The sequence below is a fragment of the Wyeomyia smithii genome, chromosome 1 (assembly GCF_029784165.1).
Source record: "Wyeomyia smithii strain HCP4-BCI-WySm-NY-G18 chromosome 1, ASM2978416v1, whole genome shotgun sequence".
NCBI classification, from domain to species: domain Eukaryota; kingdom Metazoa; phylum Arthropoda; class Insecta; order Diptera; family Culicidae; genus Wyeomyia; species Wyeomyia smithii.
This window is the reverse complement of record NC_073694.1, coordinates 2,199,873-2,215,306: the sequence shown is the minus strand read 5'-3', so window position 1 is coordinate 2,215,306 and position 15,434 is coordinate 2,199,873. Positions and strand designations below refer to the sequence as shown.

Below are 15,434 nucleotides of genomic sequence, written 5' to 3'. Positions count from 1 at the left end.
CGTTTCATGTGGGTAGTATGGGTAGTAGTACCCACTCGGAAAATATCCATTGGAGTACTTATCCACACGGAACTATCGGACAAAACCAAAAAAAAATAATGTTGCGAGCGACAGATTTTTCGATGGATATTGTCGAGCGAGAGGTTATAAATCTACAGATTTATGTACAGTTGTAAAGTTTCCCAGGGAAAAAGATTATTTTTTCAATTGTTTTATTTACGATAGAGTTCTAGAGATAACAATGTTTTCTCGTGAAAATTTTCCATGCCAAATTTGAGCTCAATCGGACTTCGGGAAGTGGAGCCTCAAAGCGGTCAAAGTTATAGTTTTTTAATCTCTTTTGGGTTCTGATGTAGCTAGAGTCTCTCAACGCAAAAGTTTCCATGCCCTGCATTTTTTTTATTTTCAAACAAATTTTTATGTAATAACATCAGATCTTGATATTTCATGCATTAGAAATGCAGGGATTTGTTATCAAAAAAAAAAAAACGATTCCGGAAACTTCAAGAACTACTCTTGTGCATTTTTTGGTTGGTCAAAAATGTAAGACTTTAACGACTGTAAGTGAAACCTCATCAGAAGTCCGAAGACAAAATTGTTGAGCCCTAACATTTGCATTGGAAAAATGCTACAAAAATGATGATTTTTCATTGGTTTACCTTTACACGCACTGACGAAACTACCCATGCAGCATCAATCATAGGAACCTATGGGTCAGCAGAAAAAATTGATGTGAACCCTAACCGTGATGGTGAAAACAGTGAAGATACTTCGTTGAGAAGCGTGCGCGATCAAAGAACCCGCCGCGTCGAAAACGGACATCGTACGGAGAAGGGACACCGGTTACGCTTGTTCAGGTATCTACAACATCTTGGCACTGTTGGACTACGATCAGAGCATCGAAAGAAAGACCGATTCCGTACGGCTGATGACCCTGAGAACCAGAAACTCCATAGAGTGCTGAAGTGGAAGACCGATGGAAAAGTGTCTACATCGCTGCGTACGCGTACGGTCGGTGCTGCAACCGGCCAAACAGTGGAACCTGGCGAACATGTACATCAGAAAGCGGCAGTCCCGTCCCTTGGTCTCGGAGCTGCAGGCAATGACGCAGTGTCAGTGGCTGATTAAGATGGTCGAGTCGATTTCTCCGGCGAATTGCGACGTGATGGTAGTGGTAACGCCGAGACCTATCTCATACCTGGATGGCAACGACTGGCAGGGCACTCCGTATTTTGCTTCGCCCACGAAGGAAGTGAGCTCTGAGATGAAATTCATTTCACACACCAAGTTCTCAAAGAAGGTACTGCTGTTGCTGACAATCAGCGAGAAACTCCGTACTGGCCGTGATCGGGGAAGTTTATAGTACGAAGTGCCTGCCAGAAGTTGCGTCATACATAAAAAATACCATAGAGGCGAAAACGCGGTGCTCTGGCCAGATCTGGAGTCGGCCCACTACTCAATGTTGGAGGAGATGAAGCAGCTGAAAATCGATGCGGTACCCAGGTCGGCCAACCCACCCAACGTTCCTCAGCTGCGTCTCATCCAGAGTTTCTGAGCAAACCAGAAGCGTAAGACTTACTCCAACAATTTTGACGCGAAAATTGAGGAGGAATTGATAAATTAATGCAGACATTACTACTGAACGAAATTCGAAAATCTAGTTTCCCTTCAACATTAAATTGGCACCCCATTGCACTGTCAATTTTTCATAATATTATGTTCAGGTATCAGTAGGTCGCACTTACCCTCCCCCCCTCGGCTGCGCCTTTGTCACCCATGAACCTTCCCTATTCCTTACTACCCACTCGGAAAAATAAGATGACGCCGGCCCCATGCTGTGTTTGAAATGACCAGCCTAAGTTATTCGAATTGCATCCGTTTTCATATGCGCCGAAAAATATTTCTGTCCGGTTGAACACTTTGTTGTTTGCATGAACAATTTCATCTGGGCAAAACTTCTGGACTGATTCAGGCGATTTGCAAAAAAATCTATCTTCGTTTTAATGAGACATTTCTAAAAGCCCAGTCGGAATCTCATCTCATCTTGATCATCTGCCATAACGTTATGCTGCAACGCTAAAAGTATCATAATCAGTAGGCGGTGCAATGTTGCTGTCGTCAAGCTGAAGGATACCGGTATCAACAATCGGAAGATAGCCGAGAGAATTAATAGAGGATATGCAGTGGTGGTATCTTCGGGTAAAGTTGACCAGAAACTTCGGAGGAAACAACCTCATAGTATGGATTGGATTACCGTTCAACAAAGGGAAATTCTCTCACCAATACTTTGATCATTATTTGTTGACGATTGAAAGGGGCTCCGGAGTGATCGGCTTTGTTGTAATTTCAGTTTTATTCAGAAAATTCGATTGCGTTTTATGAAACCAGATTACAATGTGCCATAAATTTCGTTTTGAAATGGTGTAGAATAGAAGGACTATCGAGAAATTCAGCGACACTTAAAACGCTGATAACACCTATTTGTAAGTCTGAATTATTGTGCTGATTCTTTCTCTCATTTCGAAAGTTAACACCAAAGAACCTAGACACTATGGCATTGCGGAAATGATAAAACCGACTCACTAGCAAGACAAGTATTTTCTCAAATTTGTTTTGGTCCAGAACCTTTCTGTTGCGTTTTATCAAGGACTCTTAAATCAGATCTTGATGAGTGGGATAGGATGACCGCGACAGAAAATTGGGAAGGTGTAGGAAGCTGGTTAACGGTAATAAAACATATTGTAGAACCAAACTACGGGAAAACCATGGTGCTACTCAAGCTCAATAAAAAGACCTTAGTACGAACACAGGACTACCATGGCGTCGTTTCTGCAGACTCGAAAATCGGAACACCGATCATAATAATGCGGCGCTATTGCCAGCCATGAGATGCAGACCGTCTGTTATCTGGAAGTCTACAGATCACAGTCTTTCTCAAGATTATTATTTTTGTTTTGAATGAAGTTCGGTGAAATGGAGCCCATCTCGGGCGAAATTGGGGATTTTGCTAATTTTTCTATTCTAAAATAGCTATCCGAACGGCAAATTGTGCTCGAAAATGGATCTGTTTGAAAAAAAGAAAAATCCTAATGAACCTCTAGGAACGATGTTCAGAAGAAGTTTTTTTTTGTGAATTAACACATTTTCAGACTGCTGCACCCATGATTCATCACCCTAATATTTATTTTTCATCAATAATCAAATTCCACCGACAGTGCAGTCTTTTACCAGACTTTACAAAATAAATTGGTGTCGACGAATGCAACACAATTCTTACTCAGCAAGGATCACATTTCCAACCGGATTGCACAGTTCATTTAATTGCTTGTCCGTGTTACGCAATTCAGTTTTCGTTTAGTGATGATGATCATGCAACAACTTTGGTTCACGTTTTCCAGAACCACGTCGTTGGCGGGCATCGTTAATTGCTGACCTTGAACTACAGCCAAACCGCCAGCCGAAAATTTATTTGTATAATTTTTTTCCACTGCTGGTGTCTGCTGGCGTCAACCATACGTGAATGTACAGTTATATAGAGTGCAGTGCAATTTGGCACTGCTTTCGTGTTTGACATTCAGGGGGTCGCTGTTTGTTAGAGAACATCCTATTTAGAATTCTTCAACCTAGTTTGATCTGATAAAATTCATCGAAGCAGTCACAGGTACGACTGTCTGTGAATCGATACCGGTTGTAGCGGGCAGCACGAGAGAACGAAAAAAAGAATGGAATTGCTGCCAAGTTCGTCTTCTGAACACTAATTGCATTAAATTTGATAGAGAAATCATGTCGCTTTTGGCTTTATTGATCGTTCGATGTAGAAGCAGAAGCAGAAGCAAATATTAAATTTGACAAAGTCCGGTTCACAACTGATGGCGGGTTTCTTGGCTTGCTTTTTGGTTGGATAATATCTTTTGCGGTTGAGGTATTTATAAGTCACATGACCTACCATCGATCAGTGTTTGGTTTCTGAGTTATGAATTCGGGATTTTAATTTCAGTGATCTATAACCTGATAATTTGTGTGCCATTCTAAATGATCTCAAGCAGCTTTTGACCATAAGAGCTAGTTTAGCATAGTAAATGATCCCTTATTTGGGTCAAAACTGCATAAAACAAACGCCAGCAGTAATTTAAGGTGCCTTTAAGAAATATATATCCTTTATATAAAAAATAGATTCAAACTTAACTCGAGTTTAATTTATGTTTTGTCCGTTATTTCTCGTTGAAAAGGATAACCATATGTCCTGCTTTTTACCTATTCAAATGACTGGAAAATATGCAAATTAGATGATCCATGAAAACATTAATTACAGAGGGTTGTTGTGCTCTGCAGTGAATCTGTCCTCACTAATAGTGTGTCCTCCCTTTATTCTGCGAATCAAGATGAACGTTGATGTGTACTTAATTACAGTAGAACCGCCAAATGGCCATTGTTGTTGCCTCCTACGGATTTGTGGTCAGCTCTTCTGATAGGGGTATTGAGGTTTTAAGGCATAATATAACTTGACCATAAAAGGGATGCGTACATTCATGACCACTTTCTTGAAAAGGGTCCATGTCCATTATTTGTCTTGGAAGAGGCATTCAACGTTTTCTTGTAATAATAAATTTTACCTGCTGTAATTATGCTACTCGTATTATCAATTTGTAAATTTGTTCTACATAAAAATCAAATGACAGCTCCCGAGTGTTACAGAACTCACATTTCGTTGTATAGAACACAGCAATCTATGATTTCACCAAACCGAGCAAAGTAGATTGAGTTTAGGTGCTATGTTTCATTTCGTTGTTGTTCTGCATTTTTTCACGAGATGTATAAAAAGCTGAAAAACATCTTCGTATAATGACAACCAGTGGTGTAGAGTATATTGACAAACGTATTGAATAGTTCTTCCTTCACGCTGCTACGTGAACACGAGACTGCGCGAAAATAAACAGGAAAATTAACGACCGCCATTGAAGTGGAACTTTATAATTAGCTTACTGTACAGTTCTCAAGTTTCTACCGAGGAGTTCCCCTCGGTTATCACTATCGCTAACAGAATCGCAAAAAGAAAGCGCACTCGAACTTATTTCTATGTTTATGTTATTGATTTTAACTAACCAAAAACAGCACACTGAAAGAAAGAAAAAACTATCGGAAAATCTACTCGGCAACAGAGTTTCGTCCCAACAGGAAAAAATAAACGGTAAAGCGTGGGTACGATTTTTTTTTCCAGTAAGCAACAAAGTGAAGTCGATGTTTTTGGCAATGATGATTTCGGTCGAATGCCACGTGGTAATCCAATCAATTTGTGGATCTGCGAGTGTGCATGTGTGTACGTGTACAGAGCGTGTCTAATTGGCGATGACGTTTCGCACGTGTGGGAGTGTAAATTAATAGGACTCACAATCCCCCCGTGCTGCGAATGGTGTCCCGCAAAAATGGGGTTGCACGCACGTGTGTCAACAATTGTATCCTTTATTCGAGCTCTGCTGATAATGGATAACAGCAGAAGGATCTTACACTTCTGTGCTGCACATAGTTGTGCCAGTTTCTTTGGAATTTCCCATTAACATGCGACGACTATGCGAATTGCAATGAAGAAAGCGGCTCTGAAGGCCAGCCCGAAAAAGACTAAAATAAACATCTTGAATGTAGTAAGAATTGCGAAAAAAAGAACGCTTCGAAAGGTCAGAAAAGACCAGAAAAAGCGCTTCTTTGAACCAAAATAGACCATTTGTTGCAGGTCCAACGACGTCAAATTTGACATATTTTTTGTTCCCAAACCACGAATCGAACCGAGACCCTGAACTTAACTCTTCCTCCCAAATGTTAAACTTCAGTTAGTAGAGTGTGGTGGTGTTGTAGTTAGAAGTGGTGATTTATTGTTCTTTTATGTTTGTAGCGATGCTGAAAATGGGTGGTGAAATGAGGGCGGGGTGGATGGAAACTAACTCGACTAACAACTAGACAGAGTGGGAGGTGGTAACAGGAAGAGAAACGGCCAAGAGAACAACGTTGCGAATGGCGTTGGTGATGTTAGTGGTGAACATTCAGCTGAGAGGATGAAGCTAGAATATCGATTTTCTACACACGTTGTTGTTGTTTTTGCTTCGACGGATGCGATTGGATATGAGAATGCAAGGTGACACTTTTAACATCAAGCACTGACTGACTTTTTGTGGGTTTTTTTTTCTCGATGCTATTCGAAATGAGTAATGGTAACGAAATGACTATCCACAGAGTATCTAAAACACACACACAGCATTTCTACTAAATAGAACAACAGCCCATTAAGTACAGCGTTTTTTTTTGGTTGCAAATTTGTGTGCTTAGACGATTGAATTTGTCAAGGAAAAAATTGAGTAATATTCACCCAATCGCGAGTACGGTAGGTTTTTCCAAACACACGCTCTTAGCTCTATTTTGGACACTGTAGAATAGACACCGTTTCAATATGAACACTTTCAATCGCTGCTCGTCACTTGCTTGCCTTGTTGTGTGAGCCAGAATTTAAGGATCTGTACCGATAATGAAGCAACTTTTTTTTTCTTCTAATCGATTCCGAACACAAACTTCAGTCTAGAGAATATTCTTGCTTTGTGCACTGAAACCAAGACTAAGATCACTCTTCCAGAACAACGAATTACAGCACTACTGCTGCTGCTGCTGCACAGTTCACCCAATCGATAATCAACTTTTCCAACCTCACAATTTCATCACTTTACGCAATTACAATTTTTCCTTGCCCACACACTCTCTTAGCAGCTAGGTTTAGCACCCACGGAATATCACAAGACAGATTAACTATTTTTCCGGACGGATCCTCGGCTACCTTTCGAAGCAATTTTTGCTTTTCCTCCAACAAAAGGACTCCACGAAAGAGAGGTTGGATTGGACACTCGAGCGAAAAATTGAAACTCGCACACGACTTGTTCGGTTCACATCTTGCATCACATTGTCTGCCGCGGCGTGCTCGTTTCCTTCGTTCGGTTCGATTCTCTGGATGGAAAGGATGTCCTTGTGTTCTATCTATCTGTATACACAATTGTTCACATGTATGTGTGTGGGAAAATGTTACGAACAATGTTGCAATTCCGCATTCTCACCGCTTCGCGGTGTGTCCTTTCTCCCGGCTTTGCGCTTGTAGTGCGGCGGTGTGTCAAAATGTGTGAATTTAGGAGTTGAAGTCGACTGTCGACTTATGACCGATTTGACTGCCGGTTTAGTTCGAAATGTCACGTATAGGAGGCAAAGCATGCTGCATATCTGGAGGCGTTTTGATTTCGCAGCGAATCTTGAAATTGTAATCCCTTTTATTAACGTGAAACGGGACGGAATCCAAGCATGGAAGGACCGATGGCTTACTCCTGCTTACTACCGCAATTTCGGGAATGCCTCATTATCATTAATTTTTCAACTAACCTTCAATTATTTATTGTGAAACTGCTAAACTAGCATCAGTCCACCTAACTTAAGGGATTATATATCTTTTTGGTCGAGAAAAATGGGGAAAGTTTGAATTTATTTTTAAGTGCATAGCACCATTCTTATTGCATCAAAGAGGCATTTTTCTGAAAGTACAGTTTATCAACAACAACAAAATACGTTTGATTTTGAGATATACCAATTATTATTGAAGTAATGGGCGTTTCCCCGAAACGCTTTTTTGCAGAGGCTTACGGTGATACTGATAAAGACTCAGCGGGACAACTGAAATCAAAAAACTCATATTATTTCATTAGTTTATGAGTGTGCCGTGTCCTTGAACGATCGCTTTTATGAGTATTTTGTTTTAAGTGCAAACGGGAACGTTTTTCCCAAAAAATGCACGTTTTGAGCGCTAAAAATGGCATTAATTTTTTTTTTTGCGGCAAAATGTAACTGTATGTTTCAAAAAGCGATCGTTCAAGGACCGGCGAATTTAATAACGAAAATTGAAAAAAAGGAGAAGGAAATCGGTTCACTAGTTTCCCCGCAATCAGGATTACGGCAAAGTCATTTTTTGAGAAACACCATTCCGAGATAAACGCGTATAAAGTTTCAAGTTTAGTTTATGCGGCCGTGGCGAGGCGCGCTGCAAATTGCTCTCTCTTTCTCCTTATTGCTCTGATCTTTATAAAAATGTTCTCAAAATGTTGTACTTCAAGATAATGCAATAAAAAAATTTTCGATTTTTTGAAAACTAAAAAAAAAAAAAAAAAAGTTTTTCGTGTAATAGTGAAAAACACAAATTAGTTTCATGCATCAGAAACTAGCAATCAGTCGATGTGTGGGGCATAATAAGCACCCACGGGGTATAATGAGCACTTTTATAGAACATATCTTGAAACTGTGTAGAAGTACAACTTATGGGCCAACGTTTGTCGCGGAATGCCGTGATACTTGGCGGCTTGTATCGTGAATGTCCCGTCGCGCCTTATGGTGGCCAATTCTGCCTGCAGTCCCTTTTTCTGACCGATTCGGTCTCAAAGATTTTATAATATATGTTCGCATCATCACTGTAAACAAACACCGAGATGAATTTCAGGTAAGCTTATGTGACAAGGTGTGCTCATTTCAAAGATGACCATTTCGCCCCTATTGAATTAGTTAAAGTTAACATGAGATTTTAACACTAATTATAGCTTAAAATCAAAACTTCAATGATGGTGAAATTTGAGGTACAACCCATACGTCATATTGATATGTCTACATACTACATTACGTCTACATTAAGCCATTTAAACGACCGTAAAATCTTATTTTGTAATGCGCAATAATTATAATTTTTCCAACATCCGGGAACTAAGTTGGTTTTTTCAATATATTTCCATATTTTAAACAGACGAACCACTTTTTTTATACATAAAGAGATACTGTAGTAACTACGGAAGAGTTCCACATACCACATTGTATTAAAAAATGCGTAGTTTCGCATAAAAGAGGGGTGCCCATTTCGCCCCGTGTGCTCATTATGCCCCTAATCCCCCTACTTTTCTCTTCACACTGATAAGCAGCACGATCGTAAATATTTTTCGCGAAAAGTCGGCCGAAATGGGCTGAAACGGGCTTCTAAAGTGTGGCCCCTCGCAAAATTCCGGTTTCTGCCTTTTTCTAGTTTCAAGTCTTATGCTTACTTACTCTACTTTTGAAGCGACAGGTCATTCACGACCCACTGCCGAACCCAGAATACGTCTCCATATCACTCGGTCTTGGGCTAGTCTTTTTCAATCGACCATAACACCTGCCGATTGGGCGTTCTCCTCCACACCACACATCCTACGTGTACGGGGTCGTCTACCACGGAGCCGCTGAACTCTGTCGGGCTCTCTGCTGAATATTATCTTCGCCGGTCGCTCCTCCAGCATTCGCGCCACGTCGACAGCCCACTGTAGCCTGCCGTGTTTTATCAGCTTGATGATATCCGCATGTTGGTATCCTTGGTACACCTCGTGGTTCAAGCGCCTGCGCCACACACCATTCTCCAGTTTTCCGCCAAGTATGGAACGCAGGATCCTACTCTTGAAGACTCCAAGTGCTCGCAGGTCGGCTGTAACGGCACCCACGCGTCCTGTAGAAGCCTACAGGGTTCCGTCACATTAGGTGTCATACTGAGAACCCGGAAAGAAGCCGGTTTCCTACAGCATTATTTCTACGTTGGCACTGTCAGCTGTGCATGAAAGTAGGTCAGAGCTTGCTTACAGTTGAAGCCAAGTCTTCCGCTTGGCTTAGGTGACGAAAACCACCACACGTAAGCACAATTAATTAAAACAAGAGCACAATTAATTAAAACAGGAGCCCGCGGTGATGGGCCGGTAATTTGTCGCCGCACCGCGAGGGTGAGTTACAAGCAAGTGTTTGTAAACAAGACAAAGTAGCGAGCGCACGGCTCACCGCTCTCGGTAGAATTAGACTAAGTGGGATTAAACCCACAACGTAATGTTCGAAAATAGAGACAGACCGAGGAAAGGCCATTAGAGTAATAAGGATAGGCAGTGATTTCGCGAGGGGAAATTGTCTCTCGCGGAATACACTCTAGGGCTAGCAATAAGTTTCCAGGTAAAACATTAATCAATCGAAAATTAAAAGTGGTTCCGTGTGGTCCCACTGACCGTACGTACAGGATTTACGAGTTTTTGTGCCGTCGTGTGGCTCAAATATCACATCTCGCAGAGTCCTCCGGAAGGGACTCTGCACGGCCTCCTCCATCGACCAACACTCGTGTCCGTAGAGTACCACCAGGAGGATCAGCGCCCTGTAGAAAGCAAATTTCGTGCGGACATGCATGCTGCGGGACATCAGCTGGCTACGTAAACCGTAAACGGGTCCGAGATTACGCCCGCTATTCTGACGCATGATGAAAAACCATCATGGTTGGCATTCATCAGCTTAATCAGTTTAGTTGGGAAACCGTGTTCAAGCATAAACTGCCATAACTCGTTGCGCTTAACTGAATCGTATGCCGCCTTGAAGTTTATATAGAATGTGAGTCTGCAAGTTTACTACTCAGAACTTATCAAGGATTTGACACAAGGTGAACATTTGGTCCGTTGTAGACCGCCTTCCAATTATGATGTACTGGTCGCTGTGTTTTAGGTTTTTGAGATGGAATACGGTTTTATACCACGACGTTGGGCTGGCACCTGCACCGAGCTCTCTTAGTAAAGTCGTGTGACAACGGCGAGGTGGCATAAGGCTGCAGGGGTCTCCGTCCCGTAAAACCTGGCAGGCCTTCCAGTACGTTCCGCGGTTAATGCCTGATGGGAATCAGGCAGGAGTGGGATTAGATGCCCTTCCCTGACTTACACCGGTCGGGAGGCGTCATAGTTGCTTATGAGGGGCTATGACGACCTCCACTAGCCATGACCTCACTGCTCCGGCATAGGCCACCATGGGACCACATAGGCGACCACTCCACCATGACCAAGGATAGCGGCTGGAAGGGGGACCCTATTAACTAAAATGAATATTTTTAAAAACGAAGAGAAAGCGAAGGTAGCGGAAGGGGTGGACAGGTTACTAAACCCCTTTGCCAGGGAGGCATCGCACGGTCTCCACCGAGACTGACTGATGCCAGTAAAGGCGGTGCACAGGTTGGTACTCCTTTTGCAACGCCGACAGGGGAGTTCCGAGTTGGGGCAAAGGCGGGCACGCCCAAGGCAGCACCAACCGGAACGACAAAGACTGGCGGTAAGGTGGAAACACCTAAGACCGCCAAAGAACGGGAGCAGATCTCCGGGGCTATGCTACTCTCAGCGGTAGAAAGCCACATGAACAAGTTCCCAAGTGTAGAGGCGCTGTCCGTACAACTTAATGAAATACTCAAGTTCACGGACGAACGTAGCAACATTTCAAAAGATTTGATGCAATGTCTTCTGTTGCTATGTATGAATATTTGCAGCGCGAAATCCGAGTTTTCGGAAGCCCTCAAACGGGCTAACGATACCGAAAGCAAGGCACTCGCGCTGGAGGCAAGGCTTAACCAGCCTAAAAAAGGGAATGCTGCAGCTGTGTCTAAATACACACAAACAGCTGCAGCATCGTTTGCCGGAGTCTGTTCAACTAAACCGACCGGCAAACGTACCAGAGGCTCTCCGGAGGAATCGGCCTCCAGGAAGCAACGAAGGCGGTTGTTCGGAGACAGCCAGGATGCTGGCCCGTCAGTCCAGCCGAACAAGGAACCGACAAACGGCGAAGCCACGGGTGCAAGTGGATGGATCCCCGTGGTGGACAAGAAGCGGCTAAAGTGGGAACGACGCGCGAAGCGTGGCAACCGCAATAAGAAGCCGCAAGGGTCGAACAGGCGGAACAAGGGCGACGCGCTCATTTTCAAGACGGATGCGTCTAAATACGCTGAAGTCTTGAAGGCCATGAGAGGCGAGTCCATGCTCAAAGACCTCGGCACGGATGTCAGGTCAATTCGTCGATCGCGCACCGGCGTGATGATCCTCGAACTCCACAAGGAGGCGAAGAGTAAGGGCTGTGCCTATTAAAAGGCGGCCCAGGAAGTGCTAGGCGAGGAGGTTCAAAGCCCTCACTCCTGAAGTGACTCTCCAGCTCAAAAACCTGAACGAGATCATCGAAGGGTGCGACATAGCACAAGCCTTCGAGCGAGAGTGTGAAGTGGTAGTGACCGCGAAGGCAGTTCATCTCCGCAGGGGCCCGGCCGGCACCCAGGTTGCTACCATATAGCTTCCACAAGCGGAGGGTAACAAGGCCCTGAAGAAGACCACGTTGAAGGTGGGTTGGTCGATCTGACTTCTGAGCAGCTTCCAACAGCCTGACGTTTGCTTCAGGTGCTTTGAGCGGGGGCATAAATCCTGGTCGTGCAAAGGGCCCGACAGGTCCAATTTATGCCGCCGCTGCGGTGGCGCAGGCCATAAAGCACGGGACTGCGGTGCACCTTCCAAGTGCCTGGTATGCATATGCACCGGTAAACGGGACGCCAAACACGCCATGGGAGGCCCCAAGTGTCCGGCTGCACGGCCGGTTACTAAGCCGCAGGCTTGAGGGTGATACAATTAAACCTGAACTACTGCTATGCGGCGCAGCAGTTTCTACACCAAGCAACTGCTGAGCCGTTGTCAGACGTGGCCATCGTCTCAGACCCCTACCGCATCCCAACCGGAAACGGTAACTGGGTATCGGACAAGTCTGGGAAGACGGCCATCTGCACGACGGGCAGGTTGCTGGTTCAGGAGATTGTGTCGATCTCCAGAGAGGGGAACGTGATAGCCAAAGTGGATGGAGTATTCTACTGCAGTTGCTATGCTCCGCCAAGTTGGTCTACCAAAACGTTCGCACAGATAATCGATCAAGTAACCGTGAAACTGACGGGCCTATGGCCGTTGGTGGTTGCAGGTGACTTCGACGCTTGGGCTGTCGAGTGGGGAAGAGCGCAATCAGAGCCAGTAAACCAGCTTGTTTCGAACGACTATGTGCCAGTGCCAATTCGAACCCGTGGGGTGACGCCTATAGGATCGTTATGACCAAGACTAGAGGTGCGCTAGCCCCGGCTGAACAATCACCAGCGATGCTAGAAACGATCATTCAGGGCCTCTTCCCAAGTCACGAACCAAGTCCTCAACCTCCAGCTGACGAGTCACCACTAACCGTGAGTGACGGCATTCGTGCAGAGGCAGACGATGCGGTAAGGGTGACAGAAGATGAAGCGATCGAGATCGCAAACTCTCTTAAGATAGGCAAGGCATCGGGACCAGATGGAATCCCGAGCTTGGCCATCAAAGAAGCCACCGGATTGTTCAAGGCGGTCATGCAGAAAAGCCTTGATGACTTCCTCTTCCCGGACGTGTGAAAGCGCCAGAGGCTGGTGCTATTGCCAAAGGTCGGGAAACCACCGGGTGACCCTTCGGCATACAGACCAATCTGCCTGCTGGACACGGCGGGCAAGGTGCTTGAGTGGGTAATCCTCAATAGACTGGTAAAATATACAGAAGGTGAGAACGGTCTATCAAGCAACCACTTCGGTTTTCGAAAAGGTAGGTCCACGGTGGATGCAATTCTCTCCGTCACCAGAACGGCTGAGGTTGCAATCCAACGCGAAAGGAGGGGCATTCGTTACTGCGCGATCGTCACGCTCGACGTGGAGAACGCGTTTAACAGTGCCAGCTCCATAGCCTTAGCGCTATAGAGTCTCAGAGTGCCAACGCCACTGTACAAGATTCTGGGTAACTACTTTCAGAATCGAGTGTTAGTGTGCAACACAAACGAGCGTCCCAGTTACCGCAGGTGTACCGCAAGGTTCCATCCTGGGTCCGGTACTGTGGAATGCCATATATGACGACGTGTTGAAACTAACACCCCTCCAGGGGCAGTGATTGTGGGCTTCGCCGACGATATAACTCTTGAGTATCCGCTATCCACACGCGTAGTGGAAGACTGGATGCACTCCAGGAAACTGGAGCTAGCGCACCATAAGACTGAGGTTATTGTTGTAAATAACAGAAAGTTGGAGCAGGAGGCATCGATCAGTGCTGGTGCATGCACTATCGCCTCAAAACGCTCCCTGAAGCTTCTGAGGGTTATGATCGATGACAAGCTCACGTTCGGGAGCCACGTCAATTATACCTGCAAGAAAGCTTCCATGGCTGTGGCGGCGCTATCTCGCATGATGGCAAACAACTCGGCGGTCCGTAGCAGCAGGCGCAAAGTTCTTGCTAGCGTGACCACGTGCATACTCAGGTATAGAGGACCAGTGAGGTCCAAGGTATTGAGTACCTCGTGCCATCGCGGCAAACTCGAGAGTACGTACAGGCTAATGTGCCTAAGGGTCGCGTGCGCATACCGAACAGTGTCGTACGAGGCGGTTTGCGTTTTGGCTGGCATGATGCCCATCAGCATCATCGTCAAAGAGGATGTAGAGTGCTTCGACCAACGCGACACGAGGGGTATACGCAACACCATACGGTCATCTTCAATGGCCAGGTGGCAGCGGGAGTGGTCCAACACTACAAAAGGTAGATGGACACACCGACTCATTCCAGAGTTAGCATGCTGGATTAATAGGCGCCATGGGGAAGTAACCTTTCATCTGACACAGATCCTGTCAGGCCATGGCTGCTTTAGGCAGTACCTGCATAGGTTCGGGTACGCCGAGTCCCCTATGTGCCCCGCTTGTACGGGTGCGGCATGTGCTTCACATGTCCGCGTTTCGAGCGGATAAGGTACGAAATGCTGGTAATAAGTGGGACGGACACCACGCCAGAGAACATCGTGCGTAGGATGTGCTAGAATAGGGAAATCTGGGATGCGGTCATCAAGGCCGCATCACAGATCGTTAATATCTTGCAGGGCACTAATCGACGGGAAACCATCGATGTGCCTCAGTTAGTTAGCGGTTAACTAACTGGCCTGTATGGGCTGCTCCGCTACCGGTAGAGGTAAGTGCAAAAAGCACGACTGGCCCTCTCCCTGAAGTAATGCCTAACGGCGGTCCCGGGGAGACCAAGGGCTTTAGCTGTTCAGCTTACGGTTGCTCAGCATGGGTAAAAGAAGACCGCCTTCCCCGGCAACCGCACTGATAATCTCCAACAAAGGCTTCCTGCAACGGCCTCAGTCTATGAAACAGGATGCGGGAGAGAATCTTATACGCAGAATTGAGGAGTGTTATACCTCGACAGTTACGGCAGTCGAATCGATGGCCCTTTTTGTTAGACGTTGAAGTCTGATGCGTGTGTCAAATTTTTAACCCGTGCTGTCGGCATGCGCTAGCATTTAGAAATGTTCAAATTGTTATGATTCTGTTTAATTTGATGGCATCAAAAACATTAAAAATTTGGTAATCATGTATCTCAACAATAATAAAATAATGTTTAGATCCCGTCCCGTCTCACCTGAAATCTTATCTCTGAACAACAAACAACCATTTTTTCAAGCTTAACGATGCTTCTAGACTAGAATTGTGCACAAAGAATTACAGAACCTTTCTTTCCATATGTAAAACATACATA

General features: G+C 45.0%; 1 protein-coding gene across 1 annotated transcript in view; it reads right to left on the bottom strand.

The window, feature by feature from the left end:
• The window catches only part of LOC129718897 (solute carrier family 41 member 1), a 105,118-nt gene extending 98,152 nt beyond the window's left edge, over positions 1 to 6,966 (bottom strand). Inside the window, exon 1 of the mRNA XM_055670108.1 lies at positions 6,818 to 6,966. The gene's annotated coding sequence lies outside the window, so the exon portion shown is untranslated. The remainder of the gene's footprint in view (positions 1 to 6,817) is intronic.
• Between the last annotated feature and the right edge of the window lie 8,468 nt (positions 6,967 to 15,434).